Genomic DNA, 25,433 nt, shown 5'->3' on the forward strand with positions numbered 1-25,433 from the left:
ATCTAACCCATTCTGAACAATTTACAAAGTATAATTATAATGAAATTAAAATGCTTTTTAAAATACAAAGCAGCATGCAGAACAGAGGTTCTTAACCGCTTTTACGTCTTTCCTCTGGCAGTCTGGTGAAGCTCCGAGCCCCTCTTCAAAATGAAGTTTTTAAATGCATAAAATAAAATCCACAGAATTACAAAGGAAACCAATTATATTAAAACATAGTTATCCAGGCATTTTATAAACAAGATTACAGACCACAGATTAAGAAGAACCCCATGAAGTAGCCAGTGTCTTAGGATCCTGTCTCAGGAGCCACAAGACTACAGGATATCAGAATTGCAAGGACATTAGAGATCAAACTGTCCCACTGTGTCACTCCTCCTTCCATCCCTCACGCACACAGATGAGGGAATGAATGCTTAGAAAAGTGAAATGACCTGACCAGGATCGCAAGTGACAATCAAAATCTAGACACAAGTTTTCTCACTCAAAAATCTAGTGTTCCTTCCACATACCCCAAAATTACTCTGCAGGTACTAGGCAGATTCAGTTCAAAATTCCTTCAGCCCTAAAGGAATGTTGCAAAGATTTAAGTAAGGATATCCCCTATAGAACACTCCCAAACTTCCTATCCATTACAGAAAACTAGGTCAAACAGAAAGTAACAGGAAAACTTAGAATAAGTCTGACAAATAATTCCTGTAATTATTTAAAATTTTTCTGTTCTGCTCCAAGTTCTTTTATATTTGTAGTGCCTTGAATACCCCCAAAAGATGAATCCTGATTCCTTAAATGCTGATTATCCATTGTGGTTCTTTTAGGTTTCTTCTTTCCCTCCTGTCTCTCCTTTCTTTACTTTTCTTGGGGATACCTGATTACTTCAGTAACACGGGGTGTCCGCTGTCCAAGAAAGAAAGAGCACTCAAAAGAAAACCTGAATTCTAGTTCTGTCACTTACTAACCATGTGACCCTGGTCCAATCACTGCTCCTTCTGGATCTGTTTCTTCATTTGAAAAATGGGGATATTATCCACCCTGCTTACTCCATAAGATCACAGTGAGTATCAAATTAAGATCATTTACATGAATGGCTTTAAAAAAAGAACACAAGGTGATTTGGAATGCAAGGTGTCATTAAGATTTTCAAAGAATTAAGAAAGAAGCTAAAACAATTATCTACACTGAATTCATTATCAGGGCTAACCCAGTCTCCCAATACAGAGCATAGGAAAACAGTGTATTCAAGCATTTATCAAATAAGGCACTGAGGACAGACACAAAATTGAAATAAAACAGCTCTGCTCACAGATCTTTAAACATACTCGATCTAGTCATACTTTGATTCTGTCTACTCCTCTGTGTAGACCAGGTCCTTATTTGGGAAAGGTTCCTAAAGATCAGCATCATTCTTCATGTGACTAGAGATAGAAAAACCCACTATAACATTAATAATACAGTCTCCATGCCTTATCCTGTTTCTTGAAATCAAACAGCAAGTCAAAATCTAAGTATGCCTCCCTACAACAATTTGGTACCATCCCTTAAAAACTTCAGAAGAGTGTAAAAATATCCCAAAACTGCGCTTGGATCAAATGCTACCACCAGAGAAATACAGAGATCAATTTAATCACCTAAAAAATAAATCAATATACTCACAGACTGAACACTGTGGTAGCTAGGTTCCTTTGAATCCAAAAATAAACTGCAAGTAAAATATTTCATTTTAAAAATTAAATTGCAGAGCAAATGCTCACTGCATATTAGACTTGCTTACAGATAAGCTGTTGCCAAGCAACATTGCTTAAAGAATCTGAAAACCTAGTTGCTAAGTTTTAGACCTATTCAAGTAATTTGTGTACACAAAACCTAACATATCTGTGATATTATAAAAAAAAAAGAATGTCATTAAGAACATTAAATACATATTTTGCACTCTCCCAACACTAATCATCTCTACTTGAAAATTCAGAACTGAGTTAAATTTCTTTAAATAAGGTTTCACCCACCACTTCAAAGTTGTCTAGCAGTCTACATTTTAAAAAGAGTGGGTCAGTTAAGTTTGGCTAGAAGGTGGGAAGCTAGAAGTTTAGCAAAATAACAATCAGAGCAGGGGAATTAACTTCAAGATTTTAACGGTCCCTGAATGGAGTTGCATCATGACAGGCAATATTACTGTCATAAATGACCTTAAGGAAAAGTGCTATGTATCTTTCTATCACAGACTAAAAAAAGTGGCTGACACACTTCAGTCAATTCAGCTACATGATCAAGAGCATTCTTTTTTGACATTAAGCCTATGTCCATAATAGGATATAATTCAATTTAACCAGCATTTATTAAGAACCTACTATGTGCCTAACACAGTGATGAGCAATGGGGATATAAAGGCAAAAAAATGAAACAGTCCTGATTCTCTAGGAGAGTAAGTTCTACTGTATTATAGTCTCATAGATTTAGAACAAGAATTTTTTTTAAAGACAATCTTGTCCAATTCTCTCAATTTCCAGATGAGGAAACTAACCCAAGAGCGGGTGAAGCGAATTGTCTAAGGTCACACATTTAACTAAATTCAGTATTCATTGAGTACCTGATACTTTCTAGGCATTGTTAGGCTGGGGATTTAAAAAAAAATGTTCCCTGCCTTCAATTCTAGTACCATAAACTCTACAAGATTTAGTTAAGACAGCGGAACCACGACTAGAACCAGTCTTCCGAATACAAATTAGGTATTCTTTCCACTACACCACACTTCTGAAAGAGCCCCAGATCTGAAGTCAGATGCTACTGATTCTAATCTACTTATCTCTGTCTAGCCTTGGTGACCTGATGGAGAAAGTGCTGGACTTGGGAGTAAGAAAAACCTAACACCAAATTCTGTCTCGGAAACTTAGAAGCTGTTCCTCTCAGTCTTTCTCAGACTCAGTTTCCTCATGGGCAAAAAATATTATCTCTAAGATTGGTTCCTTCCAGCTCTAAAACTACGATCTTATGATCCCAAATTGCTTAATCTCTCTGGGTCCCAATCCTGCAAAACTGAAAGGGTCTGGCTACATGACTTCTAAGGTTCCTTCAAGTTCGAGATTTAAGATATTAAAGATATTAAGTTAACCTCTCAGCCTCAATTTCCCTTCTAGTTCTCCATTTAAGTTAACAAGTTTCTTTACCTCTCTCAGACTCAGTTTGCCTAACTTTACATTAAGGAAATCGGTCCACAAGACCTCTAAGGTCCCTTCTAGTTCTAGATTTAAGTTATTACGTTTCTCGACCTCTCTCAGCCTCAGTTTCCCCCTCTGTAAAATGAAGGGGTCGGGCTCCACGACCTCTCCGCTCGGCACCTATAATAAAGGTGAACGAAGGAGCATCTCCTTTTCCCCATCCCTCACTTCCTGCACGTCCTTCATGCCCGACGCCCCCAGGGAGGGGCGTCCAAGGAGGTGAGCAACACCACTCGTGGGGTGGGGCTGACTGGCTGGCCTTGAGCCCACGCGGGGCCAAGACCCTTCCCCCAAGCGAGGTTACCTACCACGGCTCCTCCACGGTCCTTTCAAAGTGTGCGCGCACACCTGACAGGGGAGGAAGGTGTGAAGGCTGCGGACATCGCCGCCGCCGGCCAACATGCCCTCAGCTCCAACCCGGGGCCTCCGTGGGGCTTACTACTCGGACGCAGGGAGGGTAAGCTAACATCCCACCCCGGACATTCGAGGACGCGCGGGCTCCGCGGACTAACGGACCCAGTGAGAGGAACACACTGCGCAGGCGCAGGCGCACGCGCAGAAGGCCTCGCAGGATATCGCCCCGCCCCCGCCTCCACCCCCACTCCCGGTCCTAGGGAGCTCCCGGAGACCCTCGAGCTGAGAAACCGAAGCGGCCTTCGTCTCAGAAGGGCCTGGCTGCTTCTCTAGGCCGGCTGGCTGTCCGGGCTGGGCTGGGACAGCCCCAGCGCTCACCTAGGCGGCTGGGACTGCCCCGCGGCTCCCCAGCGAAGTCGACTCAGGTCTTTTCTGCGCCCTTCGCGATCTGATTCGGGGAAAGAGAGGAAGTTCCGCCTCTTATGGTGACGTCAGAGGGAGGGGTTACGCAGGGCGCGCTTTCAAACCTGAAACTGCGGGAAAGGCCCATGGCGGTTGGAGCTGAGTTAGGAGGCCGGAAGTAGTGGAGGGGAAAGAAAGGAGGTAGCCTTAAAGGTAGCCCCGAGGGCAAGATGAGCTTAGGGACAGATTGGGGAGCTGGACCTTTCCTCCGCGCTCCTCCATCCTCCTCTAGACCCCACTTTTTGTTTTCAGGATCCCTTTACACCCTTAAAAGTCACTGAGCAAAGGGCAGTAAGGGAACAAGCATTTATTAGGCACCTGCGGTATGCCACACCCAGTGGCTTATTGCTTTACAATTATTATCTCATTTGAGGCTCAAAGCAGCCCTGGTTGGGGGTGGGTGCTATCATTATCATCATTTTAATAATAATAATAGCAATAATGATAGCTAACATTACTATGTACCAGGCACTGTGCTAAGTGCTTTACAATTATTATCTCATTTGACCCTTAAAACAACCATGCCCCTGAGAGGTGGGTCCTATTATTATAGGCATGTTAATAATAATAATAATAATAACTAACATTTATCTAGCACCTACTATGTGTCAGGCACGGTGCTAAGCACTTTACAATTATTACCTCGTTTGATCTTCACAATAACCTGGAGGTGGGTGCTATTATTATTGGCATTTTAATAATAATAATAATAATCTTACATTTATATAGCACCTACTATGTGTCAGGCACAGTGCTAAGCACTGTGGATACCCAGAAGGGTTAAAAACAGTGAGCTTGCAATGTAGTGACATCACCAGGAGAAACATGATTGGTGGGATGCTGCTGGGCTCAGAGCAGCAGAGCATTTGGGCCCTGGCATCCCCACAGAGCCAGTCCACGGTACTCCAGAGCTAAGACCTTTGTTTCAGCTTCTCTCTAGGCTGCTTCAAGGGACTGGGGGAGAGAGAGGGAGAAACTCCCGCCTTTGAGTCAGGAGGACCTGAGTTCAAATTCAGTCTCAGACACGTGATGCTTACTGGGTGTGTGACCTTGGGCAAGTCACTTAACCCTGATTGCCTCACCAAAAAAAAAAAAAGAGGAAGAGTTAGGGTTAGGGGGAACAGGTAGCTCACAGGCCAATGACATTTGACAGTAAACCTTGAACATTAGGGCCATGATTGTGTTTGTGACTGTGCCCTCCTGCTCTGCTAAGGAACCAGAAATACCAAAGGGGAATTAGACTTAACTCCCCTAGTGGGGGTGCAGGAGATTGCACCCTTTTGCTGAGAGTGTTCTACTTCCTGATTGCCTCCCTCTAATTTATATTGCTTCGCATATTAATTAGATATCTTTACTCTTTGGTTTGCGCATCTCGCGTGTTCTAAGCAGTAGGAAAGTTTGCGTGAGATGAGAGCTAAGGCCATGAGGGGAATAGTTTGTTACCAAAGACCCACACCAAACCTCGGATGCTGTACATGAAAGAAAATGAACTTAGTAGAAAAATCTGGGTTGGAGTCTTTGAATTTAGAGCAGGAGGGGAGATCATCTACCCTAATAATACCCTCATTTTACAGCTGAAGAAACTCATATACATAGTGGTTAAATGACTTACCCCAAATCACATCGGTTGTAAATAGCCGAGTTAAGATTGGAATCTAATAATGACCATAATAGCCGACTTTAAGATTTACAAAGGGCAGCTAGCTGGCTCACTGGATAGAACACATCTTCTTGCGTTCAAATCCAGCCTCAGACGTTTACTAGCTGGGTGACCCTGGGCAAGTCACTTAACCCTGACTGTCTCAGTTTCCTCAGCTATAAAATGAGCTGGAGAAGGAAATGGCCAACCACTCCAGTATCTCTGCCAAGAAAAGCCCAAATGGGGTCATGAAGAATCAGGAACAACTGAAAAATGACTGAATGAGTAAGATTTGCAAAGTATTTTTCATGTTATTATCTCAGTTGGTCTCTGGGAGGAGGGACTGTTATTTAGAGGGGAAGGAACAGGGTGCTTTGGGTCACTTAACAAGCAAATTTCTGAAGCAGGATTTGAACCCAGGTCCAGCACTCTATCCACCGTACCACTTAGTGCCCTAGCCAGTTCTTCTGGATCCACATCTCAGCTCTAACATTGGTTTTGTTTGTGAGATTGATACACCCCTTACATCATAGAGTGGTAATGGAGGAAGTCCCATCGCAGGTTTGAAGTTGGAAGGGACCACAGAGGACTCTGAGTGTAACCCCCTCGTTTTATGAATGAGAAATCTAAGACTCAGCGACTCACCCAAGGTCAGACAGCTAATAAGTGTCTGAGGAGGGATTCAAGTCTGGGAGTCCCCAGGCAGTCTCTGAGGGAACCCTAAAGGGCTGGGTAAATATGAGCTCTAGTATTTTCCTGCTTTATCCCCTATGAAAACATTCTCTGAAGATTAAATGAGATGTTTGTAAACCACATTGTCACTTTCATTTATATGAGTTTAATATGTAAATTTATTCATATCATATATATCATGCAGGTGCTCAATAAATATTAGCTCAAGGAGTCAATAACTGAAAAGGCTTCATAATTCCAGGGATATTTCCTTTCTTAGCGCCAGGAATGTTGGAATAGTGAACATTCCGAGGGTGGTGCTGGTTGTAGGGAGCTCTTCTAACGATAAATAGACTCCTTACGGGCAAGGATTGTGGTCATCCACCTTCCTAATGCATCAATGCCTCCTTCATCTCAGGAATTCTAATTTATTCAATTGAATTGACAGCCCCTTCCAAAAGCCCCCTAGGGCACACCATGCCTGTCACCTCACATCAAGTCACTGTTCCCTCCAGCACTATTCTGGGAGATTCGAAATGGCCATCCAGTCAGGACATTCTATGGGGGTCTTTGTGTGCTCCGATTATCTGCAGTACATCCTAATTGCGTCTTGTTTGTCTGCACTTTGTCTCCTCGCCGCCCTCGCGACCTCAGCCTGTGAGCTACTTGAGAGCAGGGACTATCTTTTACTTTTCTTCCCATCACCAGCACTTAGCACGGTACTAATACATCCTTGTTGACTGACTGCTCCAACCCCATCTCCAGTGGCCTGCCCCTTAACCAAGACATGGCCTCGGTTTATCTTAGCTAAGATCATCTCCCGCACAGTTTTGACTCTCCATGTCTGCCTAGAGACATCACGGGATAAGCCCAGAAGGAAATAAATAAGCAGGATACCTTGAGAAGCAAGGAATGAATGAATAAAAGAATGAGTGAATTCATTCACCTCTTGTACTATGTACAAAGCCTGTGTTCAGCCCTGACTGCACAAATAGAAAAGCTACAGCCCTTGCTGTCCAGAAGCTCACATTCCAATGGGGAGATACCACATAGAGAGGGTTTTGACTGGGAATCAGATGGAAAGATCCCAAGACCCTTATGAAAATGCCTCTTCCTTCGTGTCATTTCTGCTGATACATTGTATCAGTTTATGATAATGAACCATTTGACAGCGCCAAGGATTTTGGTGGCAAGAGCTTTCTTTTCTTGGTCTTCAGTAGCTGCGCCAGCCCCAGCAGCAGGTAGCGTCTCCACAGGGCTGCTGCTTCCTTGGATGATGGCTGCAGAGGATTGGCTGGAGACAGGTCCAGTGGTCTGAGCCTCTCCCTCAGGGTACCTTCCTGCTTCAGGTAGGCCAGCTTGCCATGGCCCTTGGTTGAGAAGACAGGTGATCCAGTGGTACCGCCATCTTGAGGGCCTCACTGTCTGTGCTAGAAGAAGGATTACAGGGAACAGTCCTATATAGTCTTCTTGAAGTTCTCAAATTTATATTCAATGCCACCATCATAGTCTAGGGCCCCATTTCCTCACCTCTGGATGATTGCACCAGCCGAACTAGTCTCTTTACTTGCAGTTTCTACCTCACTTGCATCCATTGTTCTTGTGAAAGCCAGCAATCTTCCTAAGATACTGTTTTCATCCTTTTACCTGCCCAGAAGCTAAAAGTCTCAAGTACTTGCCTTTGCATTCAGTGCCTTACCCAACTTGGTCCCAAATTCCCTTTCCAATCTTATGATCCATCATTCTTCTACACCAGGGGTTTTTTAGCCTTTTTTTTTTTTGTGGTGGATCCCTTTGGCAGGCTAGTGAAGCTTATAGACCCCTTCTCAAAATTATGTTTTTAAATGGATCATATAAAATGCCTATGTATTACAAAGGAAACCAATTATATTGAAAGTTATCTATCCATATATGTATTGGTGTATATATGTCTACCTTAATTTATCTATTCTTTCTATCTTACCTAGCAATCTATCACCCAATTCACAGACCCCAAGTTAAGAACCCCTGCTCTGCACAAATCCTCTAATAAAGTCATGTGGGTCTAATGATTGTCTTCTAAATCCACCTTTCTTGTTTGCACCTTTGAGCTTTGGTCCCCAGGGACTTTCCCCTTCCACCTGTACCTAGAGATGATATGGCATTGTAGATAGAGCCCTGGACATGGCGTCAGGAAGGCCCAAGTTCAAACTTTTTGTTTGACCCCTATACAAAGTCCTTTAATTTCTCTGAGTTTCAGTTGCCTTATGTATAAAATGGGAATGAGAATTATAGTACTTACTTGTGCATATCCCACGAGGCGAACATGCTTTGTAAAGCTCAAAAGCATCGTGTAAATGTGTGCTATTGTTACCACTTAGCCACATGCACCTTGCACAGCCCTCAAGTCCCAGCTTCTCTGCCAGTTCACAATGACAGTTTCCTTCTCTGAATTTATACCATCTGCACTATTCATTTGCATTTACACGTGCACTATCTTATAACGTTGCGTCTATTTTTTGTCTTCCCTTTTAGTTAACTTCTTGAGCGTGTATGTCTTTACCAGAGTGCAGTTGCTTGAGGTTACTGTAGTCCACTTCTCTGCTTCCCACACACTCGCCTAGTAGAATTCTGTACACACGACGACGATGTTGGGATTTAGAGTGGGAAAGGGTCTGAGGGGTCACCCAGCCCAGAGGATGCATTCTGCAGGTGAAGAGGTGAAGGTCACACAGGTAGCATGTAGTTAGGATTCAGATTGGGTGCTGGATGATGCTACATGACGATCCCTGTGGGGCACATTCCCTGGTGAGATCTCAGCCCTTTTTCCCTGGTTCATCCAGGACCTCGGGCTCCAGGCCAACAGTTATGTCTTGTTTTCAGCTCTTGCTTGCTCTTTTTAACATCATTCTCTTCTCCTGGTTCCTACACTGGCTGTTCCACAGCCCCCTGCTGTGACTGAAAAACAAAATACCCACTCCAGGTGTAATTTTATGGGATAGATAGGGATGGAGAGATGACAGAGTTAAGGTTTGTGAGGGGGAAGGATGAGGGTAAAAGATAAATGTGCTTTAGAAAAGAATGGGAAAGTGGATCAAGTCAGGCTTTGATCAGCAGGTTCTTTGTTTATAAAAATAAAGAGTTAGATTAGATCATCCCTAATAGACACAATGGATAGAGTGCCAGGCTTTGAGTCAAACAGACCTGAGTTCAAATTCAGTCTCAGACACTGCCTAACTGTGAAATCTCTGGCAAATCACCTAACCTATGTGAGCCTCAGTTTCCTCCTCTGTGAAATGAAGATAATAGTAGCAACTCCCTTTAAGGATTGTTGGGGGACCAAGTGAGATAATAATTATACAGTGCTTAGCACAGTGCCTGGCACAGAGTTGACATTATATAAATGTTAGCCAATGATATTACTAATGATATTAGTAGCATCATCTCAGGTCAGTTTCAGTTCTAAAATTTTATCCTCTTAACATCACTCCCAACTTCCACCACTGAATCTTATCTGTATGATAAAAAAGAAAACCGTTTAAGAAAAAACATACACACTGACTAAGTCTAACAGTATAGACAATAATCTGAATCCATCACTATTGGAAAGAGGACTGGCTCTAGAGTCAGTGGACTGGGTTCAAATCCCACCTCCGATGATTACTACTTGTGCGAACTAGGGCCATTCACTTAACCTACCCTTGCCTCAGTTTCCTCATCTGTACAATGAGGAAACTGGAAGACCTCAAAGGTCCTTTCTGACCTTAGGTCTTTATTGTCAGGAATGAGGAGGATTTATCAATCAGCATGTATTAGCATCTACAATGTGCTATGCTAGGCACTGGGTATACATACATACATATATATGTATATATGGGGAACAAAAACAACTGTCCCTATTTGCAAGCTTACATTCTAAGGGGGAAACAAGTATACATAAAAATATACACAACACAAATGTAAAGTAAGTAGACACATATATAAAGTAGCTTAATACAAGAGGGCCTTTGGGAGAGAGTGCACCAGCACCAGGAAAGGCTTCATTCAAAGGTGAAACTTGAGAAGCCTTCTGTGAGACAAAGGTAAGAAAGGGAGAGCCTTCCAGGCACGAGGGATTGCTGGAGCTGTCAGGGAAATGAGAGACAGAGTGTGCTGTGGGCAGAACAGAGAAAAGGCTGGTTTGGCTGGAGGGGAAGTAATATCCGCTGAGGCTAAAAAGAGGGATTGGGGCTAGGCTGAGTAGGGCTTTAAGAGATAAACAGAAGAGTTTATAGTGTAGCCTAGAGGCTAGACAGGCATACAGCACATATCTGCTCTTAAGGAAAATGACTTTGATCGTGGTCTGCAGATTAAACCCAAGTAGGAGGAGATGAGGCTGGGAGACAAATTAAGGAGCTGTTGTGACAGTCTAGGTGAGAGGTATCTATCTGTGTAAGTAGAGAGAAGGGGTGTAATTGAAAGATGCTGCAGTAATAGAAATGGCAAGGTTTGGCAACTGCCCGGATATGTTGGGTAAGGAAGAGTAAGGGGTTGAGAATGTTATATGTAAGGGCGCGCTTGTGTGTGTGTGTGTGTGTGTGTGTGTGTGTGTGTGTGTGTGTGTGTGTGTGTGTGTGTGGAGAGGGAGAGAGAGATCTGTGTATGTGTAACTCCTCTTCTGGCCAAGCATTTCCCGAGGGACAGCCCTGTGACCCTACACTGAGTGCTTGTAAGGGTGTGTGACTTGTGAGTAGAGACTGGCTTCAGCTTATTGGACCCACTTTGAGCAGTGATCTTGAGAGGTAGATCAAGAGAGAGATGAGGTGCAGCTTGGTCAGAAGCAGGATTACATATCTCAATCAATCAATAAACATTTATTAACTGTCTGTGTCCCAGGCACTGTGGTAAGTACTAAGGATAAAAAAAAGAGGCAAAATGTCTGCTATGGATGTGTTTTGCATAACTGCACATGTACAACTTATATTGAATTGCTTGCCTTTTCAGTGAGGGTAGGTGGGGAGGAAGGAAAAGGGAAAATTTGAAACCTAAAGTTTTAAAAACATATGTTTAAAAAAAATGTTTTCACATGCTACTGGGAAATAAGAAATATAGGAAATGGGGTACAGAAGTCTATCCTGCCCTACAGGAACATAGAAGGGGAAGGGGATAAGAGAAAGGGAGAGAGATAGAAGAGAGGACAGAGTAGGGGAAGGGATATTCAGAATGCATGCCATCTTGGGGTGGGGGGAGGGGGGAGATGGGGTGAAAATCTGGAACTCAAAAACTTGTGGAAGTGAATGTTGAAAACTAAAAATAAATAAATTTATATATTAAAAAAAAAGAGGCAAAAGACAGTCACTGCCCTCAAGGAGCTTGTAGTCATATTGTATCTGACAATATGATGACATGTTGCCTTTCCCCAAAATTTAGCCCCATGGCCAGTGCCTTATTCTTAGTTACAGTAATCATTGTGAATATTATTATCTTGGTTTTTCAAACAAGTCTTTTCATGTTCCTTTAATTCCTCAAAGCTGTAAGTTCTTAAGAGTACAATGATATTACATCACATCCATATGCCATAATTCTCTAATCTATGAATACCCAGTTTGTTTCTAGTTTCTTGCTTCTACAAAAGGTGCTGTTATAAATATTTTGGTAAATGTTGGACTTTTTCCTCTATTTTTGACCTCCTGGGGCATATACATATTAGCAACATTCCTAAGTCAAAAGGTATAAACAGGTTAGTTATTTTTTCAAAAATTATCCTTTTAGTTGGATTTGCCTTAATTTTTTTTATTCTGAATTTAATCAATATCAACTAAAAGAAACATTTCCATGTACAGAACAGAGAGGATTATGCATGAATATGTGAGCCTCTAATATATATATATATATATATATATATATATATATATATATATATATGGCCTACTTTTCTCTTAAAGTATATAATAAATTCAAGATACAGTTTTCAAAGTTGTCCTGCTTGTCAGTGATTCATTCTAGCCTTCCTTCTGTTTTGTGCATTTCAAAAACATTTCAATGATCCTTTTTTGACAACCCTATCCCTAGATCTTCTTTCCCTACTTACTCCCTCCTTCCCCCCCCACAAAAAAATAAAAGACAAACATTTTTACAGATATGTGTAATTGAACAAAACAAATCTCCACATTGTCTTTGTCTGAAAATGAATATCTTCTATGTGAGTCCATCACCATTCTGTCAGGAAGTGAAAAGCATACTTCATCACTGGTCTTTTGGAATCCTGATTAGTCATTGTATGAACAGTTTAATGACTTTTGTTGTGTAATTACAAATTGTTTTCCAGAAAGCTTTGGATCAATTAATTTGAAAAATTAATAAATTGGATTAGATCAGTAGTCTCCAAATTATGTATATATTTATAGATGTGTATGTATATACATGTATATATAATAAGACCCCACATGTTTTGAGGGTCTTATGTATAGCAAAGGGGTGTCTTTGTGTGGCTTGACAGGAGGCAGACACTAGATATCCCCTGCTTCTTCTTCCCCATCCTTCTCCAAAGGAAACTTTCATTCCTACCAAGAGGAAAAGTAGGAAGTTGGGGGCAGAGACTACCATTCTGCTCTCCTATAAGAGAGGGGGTACCTGGCTAGAATTATATCTACCTGCTCCCTTAAATATTGTTAAGAAGATATGATTAGGTTCAAGATAACCTTTGATCTCTGTGTCATTATTGGAGGGAGGGAGGACCCAAAATTTTATATTCAAGCCTTGAAATTATTTTCCTACTTGAAGTATCAATCTGATAATTTTAAGAGACATAAGGGTCCATTTTACAAGTTAGGCCTTCATAGACTCCTTTTAATATTTTTCCTTCAGCCTGTTGTTGGCAACGTCTATATAAGGTGTAGGGTTTAGGTAAAGATAGAAATGGCAAATGGCATGGAGCAACTGAAATCCTTTGAAATTTCAGATGAATTATGGGCTCTTCATATGCTGTTCTTGTAGTTCTGTGGTTAATAGGATCAGAGTTATGATGGCTTGAGCTGGTTTCACCACACGAGCTAGCTATCAGAAAACCAAATCTAGGAAGTTGTACTTAATCATATTGAGTCTTATCACTGGCGGATTTTAACAAAATTACGTAGTATTTTCTGCAGGTAATTTGGAACCAAAGAAGCAAATCTGTTTAGGAGGAGTCCCTTCAGAGCTGCCCTGAGAACGAGGCCAGTTCCCGAATGTCTTGGAGAAGATGTTTCCCAGGACCAGACGACTACATGGGATGTCTCGGATCCAAGATGAAACGTGCCGATCAGACGAACAGTGGGGGTGGGTTACTAGGGTACAAAGAAACTTGATGCTAGTTAATATTGATGATTGTTATTGTATCCCTCTGGTTTTTATTCCATGGGTTCCCTCGGTCACCTGTAAATCTCCTCTCTCAAATTAGTCCACAGTGAGCGCTCCGAGTGGTTTGAATCTCTCCATTGACCTTGAGATGCTGGCCCAGGCCACAAGTGAATCCATCTTCTCCCTCCAGATTGAGGTGGATGTTTTAGCTACTCTAACTGTGGCTTAGCTAGAGGCTTAATACATCTTGTTGTTTGTACGTTAGCTGGTTAGGAGAAATTGTGACAAACCTACATAAGATCCAGCAAGTTATAGCAGAGACACAAGTACCCACTCCAGGTAGTCCTTGGTGGAACCTTTCTTCTTGGTTCATTTGGATGCCGAGAAATGGCCTGTTAGCTACCCTTGGTAAAAGGCTTTTTATTTCCCTCTGCTTCATAATCCTGTTTAGACTTTGTATTGGTTGCTGTGTTAAAGCCTATCTCAAACTTGCACCAGAAAGGCTTATGTTAGTGCGCACTGCTGATAATGACTATGTTAAAAATCTTAGAGAATGAGCTTATAGATAGAGGATCCATGGGAGAATTGAGAAAATCAAAAGTGATTCTATTTTGTATCAGTGCCAGAAGAGTCAAAAGTTCAGCCCTTCTCTCTGAGTTAGGTTTAAAAGTTCAGTTTCCCTATGAATCACTTTAATTAAAAGGAACACTATAAATCATTCTAATTAAAATGAACCCTGTTATCTCTATATCACTAATTGTGCTTGTACAATTAGAGGAAAATCTGTTATCTGTTCACCATTAGTTATTCTTGTAGGTGGACTAAATCGATCAGAATTTCTCAACAAGATGGAAGGAGGAGTTGTTCCTAGTCCTGCGATCTCAATTTTCAGTCGATTATGATGCTTCTGACTTTGTAACCAGTCGCATTGTTTTCCCCATCTGTGATGCTGCCTTCTAGTGTTTGGATGCTTCTCCTTTTGTCTATAAAAATGGCCTGTCAGCCCCCATTCAGGACTTTAGCCTGCTAAGGAAGCTGGCACTTGGTTTATTGGCAAATTCTCCCTTTGATAATAAATTGATCATGCTCAGAGCTTTGTGCCTCCGTTTACTTTCATTTCAGTGGCACTAGAGGGCTCTTTCATCCTCAGTTTCATCATCCGTAATGTGAAGATAATGACTGCATGTACTTCACAGGGTTGTTGTGAAGATCAAATGAAAGAGCGTTCATATTTACTTTGTAAATAAACGACCAGTAGTATTAATGGGGGAATAACATGTAAATAACTATACATACAAGATATATACAGAGTAGTTGAAAACTAACCTCAGGGGGATGGTGGTTTTGGTTTGTTGGTTGCTTTTTTTTTGCTTTAAATAGTATTTTATTTTTTCCCCATAATTACATATCAAGAAAATTTTAGCGTTCATATTTACAAGATTTTGAGTTCCAAATTTTTCTCCTTCCCCTTCCCTCTTCTGAAAATGGTAGGCAGTTTGATATAGTTTATACATATGCTATCCTGTAAAACATATTTCCATATTCATCACAGTTGTGGAAGAAGAAACAGATTGTGTGGGACAGAGACCACTACTCAAAATCAAGACAAAAACTTGGATACCTTGAAAGCGGAAAGGAGTTTATTGCTTTCTCATGAGAAAGGGTACCACCCTTGGTCACACCAATGGTGCTGGCCAGGGAGTACAAGTTGGTTATAGAAAGCAAGGTCTATTTATACCCTAATGCAAGCTCCCCCTCCCTAACCCTCTTCCCCTTATCCCATTATCTGGGCTTCAGGGGGCACCATCTATTCACAGAAATCTTCCCCAGCAGCAGAGAACAAAGGCAGTTACACAAGTTTGCTCAGAGACAAGAAAAGGAGGGAAGTTTTTGCAAGGGTCAGCAGTTTAGGTTGGGGGTAGGGCTATTCTTTCTGCTATGTGCTTAAAAACAGGATCTGAGCGAGGGAGGGTTTTGAAAGCATGCCTTTACAAGGTCAGAATGGAGTGTGTTTCAGCAATACAAGAACTATTAACAAGAACTGTTGACCCTTTCAGGAGGCTTCACTTCTGAGATATCATCTCTCACAAGATCAAAAAGGAAAAAAACACAAGAAAGAATAAAGTGAAGAAAATATGCTTCTGTCTGCATTGAGAATCCCTGTTCTTTATCTAGATGTGGATAGCATTTTCCTTCATGAGTCCTTTGGACTTTTCTTGGATTATTGTATTGCTGAGAAAAAACTGAGTCATTCATAGTTGATCTTTATACTATGTTGCTGATACTGTGTACAGTGTTTTATTGGTTCTGCTCATTTCACTTTGCATCAGTTTGCACAAGTCTTTCCAGGTTTTTCTGAAATCTGCCTGTTCATCATTTCTTATTGCACAGTAGTATTCCATTACACTCATATAACCACAGCTTGTTCAGCCATTCCCCAGTTGATGGGCATCTCCTCAGTTTCCAATATTTTGCCACCAGGAACAGGGCTGTTATAAATATTTTTGGACATGTGAGTCCTTTTCCCTTTTTTATGATCTTTTTAGGATACAGACCTAGTAGTGCTATGGCTGGATCAAAGGGTATGCACAGTTTAGTTGCCCTTAGGGCATTGTTCCAAATTGCTCTCCAGAATGGTTGGATCAGTTCTCAACTCCACCAACAATGCATTAGTGTCCCAATTTTCCCACATCCTCTCCAACATTTATCATTTTCCTTTTTTTTTGTCATATCAGCCAATCTGATTGGTGTGAGGTAGTATTTCAGAGTTGTTTTAATTTGCGTTTCTCTAATCAAAAGTGATTTAGAGCACTCCTTCATATGCCTATAGATATCTTTTATTTCTTTATCTGAAAATTGCCTCTTCATATCTCATAAATTTGACTCAGTTCTTTATATAATTGAAAATTAGGCCATTATCAGAGATACTTGCTGTAAAAATTGTTTCCCAGCTTTCTGCTTTCCTTCCAGTCTTGGTTGCATTGGTTTTGTTTGTACAAAAGCTTTTCAATTTAATATGATCAAAATGATCTATTTTACATTTCATAATGCTCTCTATCTCTTGTTTGGTCATGAATTCTTCCCTTTCCCATAGATCTGGCAGGTAGACTATTCCTTGCTCTTTTAATTTACTTCATTTTCTATGATATCTTTTAGCAAGATGTAGTTTACTTCTTTATCTCTTTTAATTAAGTCTGTATTTCCTTTTACTTTGTCTAAGATCAGAATTGCTACCCCTGGTTTTTTCACTTCAGCTAAAGCATAATAAATTCTGCTCCAGTCCCTTACCTTTACTCTGAGTGTTTCTCTCTGCTTCAAGTGTGTTTCTTGTAAGCAACGTATTGTCAGATTCAGGTTTTTTATCCACTCTGCTATCTGCTTCCATTTTATGGGAGAGTTCATCCCATTCACATTCACAGTTATGTTTACTACCTGTGTATTTCCCTCCATCCCATTCTTCTTCCTGTTTGTCCTGTCTCTCCTTTCACCTTTTCCAACTTCACCAGTGTTTTGCTTCTGTCAACCACCTCCCCTGATCTGTCCTCCCTTCTGTCAGTTCCCCTTCTTGCCTTACCTAATCTCTTCCCTTCCTACTTCCCTGTCAGGTAAGACCCTTTGGGCAATTCTACTTTTTAAGCAGTTTTCCAATCTTTTTTCACAATTCTCTTGCATCACTCTCATTTCTTTTCCCAATTTTCTCCTACCTCTCTTATGTGATTTTTAAGCTCCTTTTTGAGCTCTTCCATGAGTTCCTTCTGAGCTTGAGATCACTTTCCATTTTCCTTTGAGATTTTGCCTATAGGTGTTTTGACATTGTTGTCCCCTTCTGAGTTCATGTCTTGGTCTTCTCTGTCACCATAATAACTTTCTATGGTCAGATTCTTTTTTTCTTGTTGCTTTACTTGTCTTTTTTTCTTTTTTTTTTCCTTTTTTTCAAATTTGATCTCTGCTCCCAGGGTAGAAGGGGCTCTGTCTCAGGCTTCTTGTGCCAGTGCAGGCCCTGGCTGTTTACTTGGTGCTGCAGTACTGTCTGGCACTATGTTGAGGGGGTATGGTGGGGGGTCGGGTGTCTAGTGCTGCTGGAGGCTGTAGGGGGTCTGGCAGCTTACCTGGTGCTAAGCTGGGGTCCTAGTGGTGGTGTCTGGCATGTGCTGAGACCAGGTGCAGTTTTTCTGCACTTCCCTGGGGCTACATTGAAGCATGTGCAGATCTGGCCCCTGGAGGATGCCTGTTTGGTCTGGGCTACACAGAAGCACATAGAGGTCCAGCTGCAGGAAGATGCCCGACCACCTCGGGCTGCGCTGAAGCACGTGGTGGTTCTCTGAGCTAGAGTCTGTCAGTTCCCCTGGCTATACTAAGGCACATGGGGGGTTCTGATGTTGGTGTTTGCCTACTCCACCACACTGGAGCTCAGGATGATATCCCATTGGTTTGCTGAGGTGGGGCTTACTGCCGACTTGCTGGGATGCTTCCTGTCCTGGAATGTGCTCCCCTTTTACCTGAGACGACCTTTCTTGCCAATCCTCCGACTCTCCCAGGCTGAAAGACCGCTCCACTCTGTCTTTCCGCTGTCTCTGCTGTTCCAGGATTTGCTCTGGGTTGCTATTTTATGATTGTTTGGAGTCAATATGGGAGAGCTGCAGCAATTTACTGCTCTTCCATCTTGGCTCCTGGGAGTTGGGGGGTGGTGTTTTTGTCTTTCTTTGTATCCTTTGCACTTAGCAATGAGCCTGGCACATAATAGGCACCTGATAAATGCTTGCCATCTGACTGACCCTCAGATAATTCTTATAGCTTTTGTATCATAGGCACAATAAAGTTTTCAGAATAATCACTGATGTACCCCTCAAATGGCAAGAAGGAGACTTAATTTATAAGACCAACCAAATTTTCATTAGGGCTACTTCAGTAGCCCCTGAGTCTGTCATTTGAAAAATGGATGATTACATGACATATAAACAAGATGATGAAAGACAGGGACTTAACTTCGCCCAGAAACCCCCCTAAAGGCTCCACCAACATCAAAGTTCCTGGATAATTTCAGGAAACCATTCAACAAAATGCTCATAGGATAGCTGTACCCATTCACAAGATGGAGGAGTACTCAGTGACAGAACAGGTCCATGCTTATATTCTGGATATTTGAGGTTGCCAGAAGTTTGATCTCCAGACATATGCCAGTGCAAAGGCAGGGAGATGGAGTATTGTGTGTGCCCAACAAACAGAAGGCCAGTTCTGTGGATGTGCTACACAAAATATACAATAGACATACTATGGAATGCTCTACCTTCCTGCTTTATAACCAGATCATATGATTCATAGGATTCATCGATTTAGTGCTAGATGGAGCCTTAGAAGCCCTCTACAGATTACCTCAGTATTTTATGGATAAGGAAACGGAGGCCCAGTGAGTTCTAAATACCTTGCCCAACGTTACATAGGCAAGTGATGGAGAAGGCCTCTGAACCTCAGTCTTCTGACTTCAAAGGTAGCATTCTTTCCAAGCTGACAGTTTCAAGAAACTTCTAAGAATAAAAGAATATTATTGATTTAGGTCTTTTATCATATAAAATATGCATGTACACACACCCTACCTAATAAACAAACCTATTTAAAAGTTCAATGCAGCATTTATTTCAGCAACATCTCTCCAGTAAAATCTCCTAGGGAAACATGGAAACTAGATGATCAAACTATGATTGCTTGTAAGGACTACACGCATATTTATCCAAGAAAAAGTGTCACCATTGTTCCCTAATTAGTGGGAAGAACAAATAAGAGAGTGTAAGGAATATTGGGATCCAAAGGAAAGAAAACTCTCAATGAAATTTATGTTAAAAAAAGCTAGATTTTATGCCAACTTCCCAGGAAATTATAGAAACAGAAGAATAAAAGTAGCAATACTGTTGTAATAATAATTCCAACGTCAAAATGTCAAATAAGTTAAGGATTTTCCCAGTCATGCATCAGTAATATTCTTTTACTTATACATACTTATAGTATGTGTCATGGTTCCAATCTTACCTTTGAAAAAAAGGGCAAAATGATTACCATGCAAAGGCACTTGGGATCTGTAAGATCACTAGGGGAACTGAATGCGTTGATCTTCACTTTTCTTCTCAGGAATAAAACATTCTGTTTTGGAAAGTATCCTCTGTATCATTTCAGTTAGCTCATCACTGAAAAAGCAGGTTGGCCCCTGTGGCAAAACTTTGCAAATGGCCTCTTCCTTCTATCCCCACCCTCTTCCTGCCCTCCCCTCAAAATAAATCAGAGGATAGATGCTCTCATTTCCATGCCAATTGTCATAGCAACACTTAATCAGCCCAACAGAAGGGAACTATACAAAAATCTTCCTTTTCCTGCTCACCATCTTGTTTTTACATTTCAAACCCTGGCCTGGAGAGGAGAAGTAAACCCAAAAGCACAAATGTCCCATGAAATGATATCTTGTAGGACATTCTATCAGGAACTATGGAAAGTCATCATCATGGACCTTTCGACCCAATGCGAACTGTGTCATCTTATGTTTTTATTTTCCCTGAACTGAAATACATATACATACACAAAAATATATATATGTAAATATGTATCCAATATATGTATGTGTTTCATATATGTATGTGCATATATTATATATTCACTATGTAATATATACATACATGTGTGTGTTTGTGTACATACATGTGTATATACTATATAGTTTATATTCATACACATATATATACGTGTGTGTGTATATAGATAGATATAGATTGTATAACCTACCCATTTTCATCATCTATAAAATGGGAGTTGGTCTATATGACCTCCAAGGTCCCCACCATATCTTGATCCATGATCCTGTGATCCCTGCTATTGTCCTCTACAGCCCTGCTGATTCCTCTTCTGCACATCAGGCCCTTTCTGCAGGTGGGTTTCTAAACTTAACAGCAACAGGACATTCTCATCTTTTCTAGATGTTTTCCAGAGATTGACTTCTTTCCAACCCCAACCTGACCACAGAATCTTTATGATACGTAAGAGGAAAGTCATAATAGATTCTCTGTGGGAAATCTTAAGGTCAGGCTTGAGATGGAGGAAGAAAGTATGGTCTCCACCACATGCTCTGAGCTGTCACTTATAGAAGCGTTGAGAGCAAGAGTTAGAGGTACCCCAGAGCCATCTGCACTTCACCAATGGGGGATTAAACTACTGGAAGACCACAATGTCCCCTTGCTTGTCAAATGCCTTAATGGATGGGGCAAAGGCACATTTTCCCCAGCCTACTGCTTCTCACCCTTCACTTTCCACTTGTAGACACTGGAATTAAATACAAGCAGAGAACGTAAGACAGTTGCACCGTTTGTGCATTTTTCCATACAGTACCAAATTCTGCTTTAGACACCTTCCCAAAGGGCTTCAGTCCCAAGTACCTCACTCCACATCTGGCACCAACAAGTAGCATGGCAGGCTTTAGAGGCACAAATTGGTGTAATTTGCATGTTAACTTCAGTAGGTTGGCTCATGATCCTTTTAAAATGTCAATGATATTAGCATTAAAACACTGAGCTTTCAACACTTAAAAAATTTGCAATGCCAATGTTTTTGTTTAGTATTTTAACAATTCTTGTTCCCAGGAAGCTTTTTCATCTTCACAGCAATTTACATTATTAATTAGCAAAAAAAGGAGGGGAGAAACTAGTAGGCAGTGAAAATGTATTTTACCCTTGGCTTGGATACTGGCTTGCTATGACCTCAAGCAGAACACTGTATCTTTTTTCCATTTTGATATATCCATTATAAAACATGAATAAAAACATGAATAATAGGTGCTTAATGTGCTTTGAAATCATTAGAAGGCATGCAGTAAGTACAGAATGAGTAATAGTTGTCCTGATGCAAACACTATTTTTAAACATCGCTATAATTCTTTAAGGTATTGACTAAGACATTCCAGGAACACCAGACCTGAGTTTGATAATTTGTTAAACTCTACTGTCATCCATTAAACATATATTAGTTTGAAAGACACGATAATTCAAATTTCTAGAAGCTATCTTGTCCATTCCCCTGCCTGTAGACTGGACTATGTCTGAGCCCAAATATTTTTTCAGGGACATTCATGGAAGGAAGGATGGAAGGAGGACGTAAAGAAGCAAATCAGCGTTTATAGAGCGCCTACCATGTGCCAGTCAGGGTCCTAAGCACTTTTATCTCATTGGATCCTTAATCATCGAATGGACAGTCCTCATTTGCTACATTTGCCTGCTTGTCATTTCCCTGTATGAAATCTTAAGCCTCTTCCCTCTGGCTTAGTCTTCTAACACAACCAATTTCCAATCTGTTAAGATTTTAAGGTAATTTTAAATCTTGAGACATGAAGACAGAAAACCACACAGTAGACAATTGAAGCTATCAGTAATAAAAGAGACTCTGGCTTTGAATCAATGCTCTACTCTTTACTGCTTGTAGATGGCTGACCACTCATGTAACCGTGGAAAACCATGGAAGACAATAATTCATCTGGAAAAGATCCAAAGGTTTTATCGAACCGCAAGCTCAGTTTGAGTCAACAATTGGAGCATGACAGCCAGAAAAAGCTCAAATCAATGGTAGGCTGCATTAGAAGAGGCGGCATGTTAATCCTTCCCACAGTGCTCTGCTCTGGTCACCTTTAATACTGTGTTGGCTCCCCTCCAAGAACGACATTGACAAGTTGGGGATTTTCCAGAGGAGTGAGACCAGGATGGTGACGGACAGGGAGGTCCCATGATACAGAGGTATATTAAAGAGAAGACTCGGGAGTGGGATGGGGAGAGGTGATAGCTATCCAGTAGGCGTGTTCCACTTGGACCCAGTGGCCAGAACTAGAAGCAGTGGAGAGGAGCTTCTGGGGAATCTTTTGGCCCAATATAAGGAAAACCTTCCTAGCAATTTGAGCTAAACGAGAATGAGGGGCTTCAGGAAGCCACAAGCATTTAAAAGGAGCCTCCTTGTGCCAGGCACTGGGCTAAGCTCTGGGCATACAAAGAAAGGCAAGAAAACAATCTCTGCCCTCCAGGAGCTTGCGATCCAAGATGGAGGTAGTTATTTTCTCCTTAAGGAAAGGGCTTCAAGTGGGGCTGGGTGGACCACTAGTCAGGTATGTTGTAAAAGGGCCTCTTGGTCAAGTATGGATGGAACTACATGGTGTCTGATGTCCCTTATCCTACTCTGACAGATCATGATTCTTTATGAAATCACATCATTTCTCAGAACCTCAGTTTCCTAATCTGTAAGAAGGGTTGGACTAGATTTCCAGAATACATTCCATCTCTGACTCTAGAGGCACAATGAAATAGAGCATTGGCCGTGGAGTCAAGCAAACCTAAAATCAGGTCCAGCTTCAATTACTACCTGTGTGACCCTGGGGGTAAGTTATTGAATCTCTGCCTGCCTCAGTTTCCTCATCTGTAAAGTGAGGGTGATGATGATGATGATGATGATGATAATGATAATAATAATAGCATCTATGTCCCAGGGTTGTTGTGAAGATCAAATGAAATAATAGGTAAGGCACTTTGAAAACCTTAAAGGGCTATATAAACTCTAGTTATGATATCTTGTAATCTTCAGGAGTGATCTCTGGCACAGGACTTTCTGAAGGAAAAAAAAAGGATGAGATGGGTCAACAGATCACTTACAGCAATTCTATGAAATGAGTGAGCCCAGGCTTATCAAAGGAGGCCCAAAGAATCACAGAATCTGAGTTGGCAGGGGTCTCCCAGGCCATGTCGTCCAGCCACAGTTGAATAGACATTCCCTCTACAGCATCACCAGGTGCTTGTCCAGCCCCTGGATGATTAAAGACTTCCAATGATGCACTTCCCTGGGCAGTCTCTTTCACTTGGGGGTAGCCCTGGTTGTTAGGAAGATTTTGTTTTGTTTTTTCTTACATTCAGGCCTTAACTTGCCTTTCTTCACGCCCACTCATTATGCCTAGTTTTGTGTTCTGGGATCAAGCAGAATGAAGCTATCCATAGGTTACTAAACAGACTGGCGATACTCTCTAATGTGGCCAGAATCAGATTAAAATGCAAGTGGGAAATGTTTAACAAAATAAGTAAAAATGCAACAAAACATAGATAGCGTTACACTTTAAAACTAAGTCAACGTGTGGACCACAGGGATCTTCGGGGATGTGTTAGTGGCCCCTGTTTCTAGTTGAGTCTGGCACCACTGGATGGTCCTTCAGGTGTTTGAAGACAATGACCCTCTCTCCCGCAAGTCTCTCCTTTTCCAGGTTTACCATCCCCAGTACCTTTGGTTGATCTTTGAATGTCATGGTCTACCAGTCTCTCACCATCTTGGTCATCTCTTCTATGCCCTCTCTCTCTATCACCATGCTCTAGGAAGACAACAGTATCCAACATTGAGGAGTCACCCATGACTACTGCTTGTCTCTTCTTCCTCCAACCAATGCTATAGCCATCATCCCTCTCCTCTTGCAGCTGTGTGTGCTCTTCAGCGTGTCCAGTTCCCTCATCTTTTGGAACAGCCTCACCCTGTTCCCTAGCTACACGGACCCACTGATCATCTTTCCTTTCTTTGTGCCACATTCTTCTGCCTGCCCTCCAACCTCCTGATGCAACGTAGGGTTTCCCTCCACCTTGTCTTCTTCTGAAGGAAAGTTCTCTAATTCCAAATCCAGTATATTATCCAGTAAGCCGCTTCAGTCCAATGACAGTGCTAATGCTGTTGAACAGCAAGTAGGCGTCTCTAATTCAATGGATATCCCTTGGGGCCTGAAGTCAGGAAGGCTTCAGTTCAAATCTAGCTTCAGACAATTAACAATTGTGTGGCCCTGGGCAAGTCTCTTCACCTTTTTCTGCCTCACTCTCCTGAATTGTAAAATGAGGTGACATTAGCACTTACCTCCAAGGGTTGCCGTGAGAATCAAATGACACATTATTTGTAAAGCACTTAGCCCAGTGCCTGGCACATTTTTGTTGTCGTTGTTCAGTCATTTTTCTGTCATGTCCAACTCTTGGTGACTCCATTTGGGGTTTTCTTGGCGAAGATCCTAGAGTGGTTGGCCATTTCCTTCTCCAGCTCGTTTTACAGATGAGGAAACTGAGGCAACAGGGTTAAGTGACTTGCCCAGGGTCATACAGCTAGTAAGTATCTGAGGTTAGATTTGAATTCAGGTCTTCTTGACTCCAGGCCCAGTGCTGTATCCTCTTTGCCACCTACCTGCTCTGGCATATGGTAGGTGCTTAATAAATGCTTATTCCCTTACTCCTTCCTCTTCCCATAAAAGAAATAGATGGAAAGCCACATAGGAAAACTAACATCTTGATGATACTACCCCTGTGCTTACTTCACCCCTTCCCCCAGCACCAATACGGCCAGACCCCATCAGGGGTGGGTGGGAGATAGAAAGACCCACCCCTCACCACTAGGGGTACCCTCCCCCCTTCTTTCCTTTTACCCCATCCCAGGCTCTGGGTTACCCAAACCTTACTGGGGCTGCTTGACCGCTCAAACTCTTTTGATGAGATATGAGTTACCAATTTTCCTCCTTACAGTGAGATGGAGGACCACCAGGCCTTACCATTTGCCTTGCTTCGACATCCTTCAGACCCCCCCACCCAGGCACTGTCATCTGAACTATCTGGTCCTCGTCATCATCCCTGCCACCAAATCCTGGGTTCTTCCAGGCCTTTCCATCTTTCCTGCAGCTGACCTCTCTTAATATGTGTTGTTGCCCCCAGTTATGATAAGAGCTTCTAGGGATCAGAAACTGTCTTGCTTTTTCCACATGGGTCTCACTAGTT

At 41.7% G+C, this 25,433-nt stretch overlaps 1 protein-coding gene across 1 annotated transcript in view; it reads right to left on the reverse strand.

The window, feature by feature from the left end:
- Positions 1–3,897, reverse strand: part of CEP83 (centrosomal protein 83) — a 113,391-nt gene extending 109,494 nt beyond the window's left edge. Inside the window, 1 exon segment of the mRNA XM_021006437.2 lies at positions 3,521–3,897. The gene's annotated coding sequence lies outside the window, so the exon portion shown is untranslated.
- Between the last annotated feature and the right edge of the window lie 21,536 nt (positions 3,898–25,433).

This window comes from Phascolarctos cinereus, unplaced genomic scaffold (assembly GCF_003287225.1).
Source record: "Phascolarctos cinereus isolate Bilbo 61053 unplaced genomic scaffold, phaCin_HiC Scaffold_1;HRSCAF=81, whole genome shotgun sequence".
NCBI lineage: Eukaryota > Metazoa > Chordata > Mammalia > Diprotodontia > Phascolarctidae > Phascolarctos > Phascolarctos cinereus.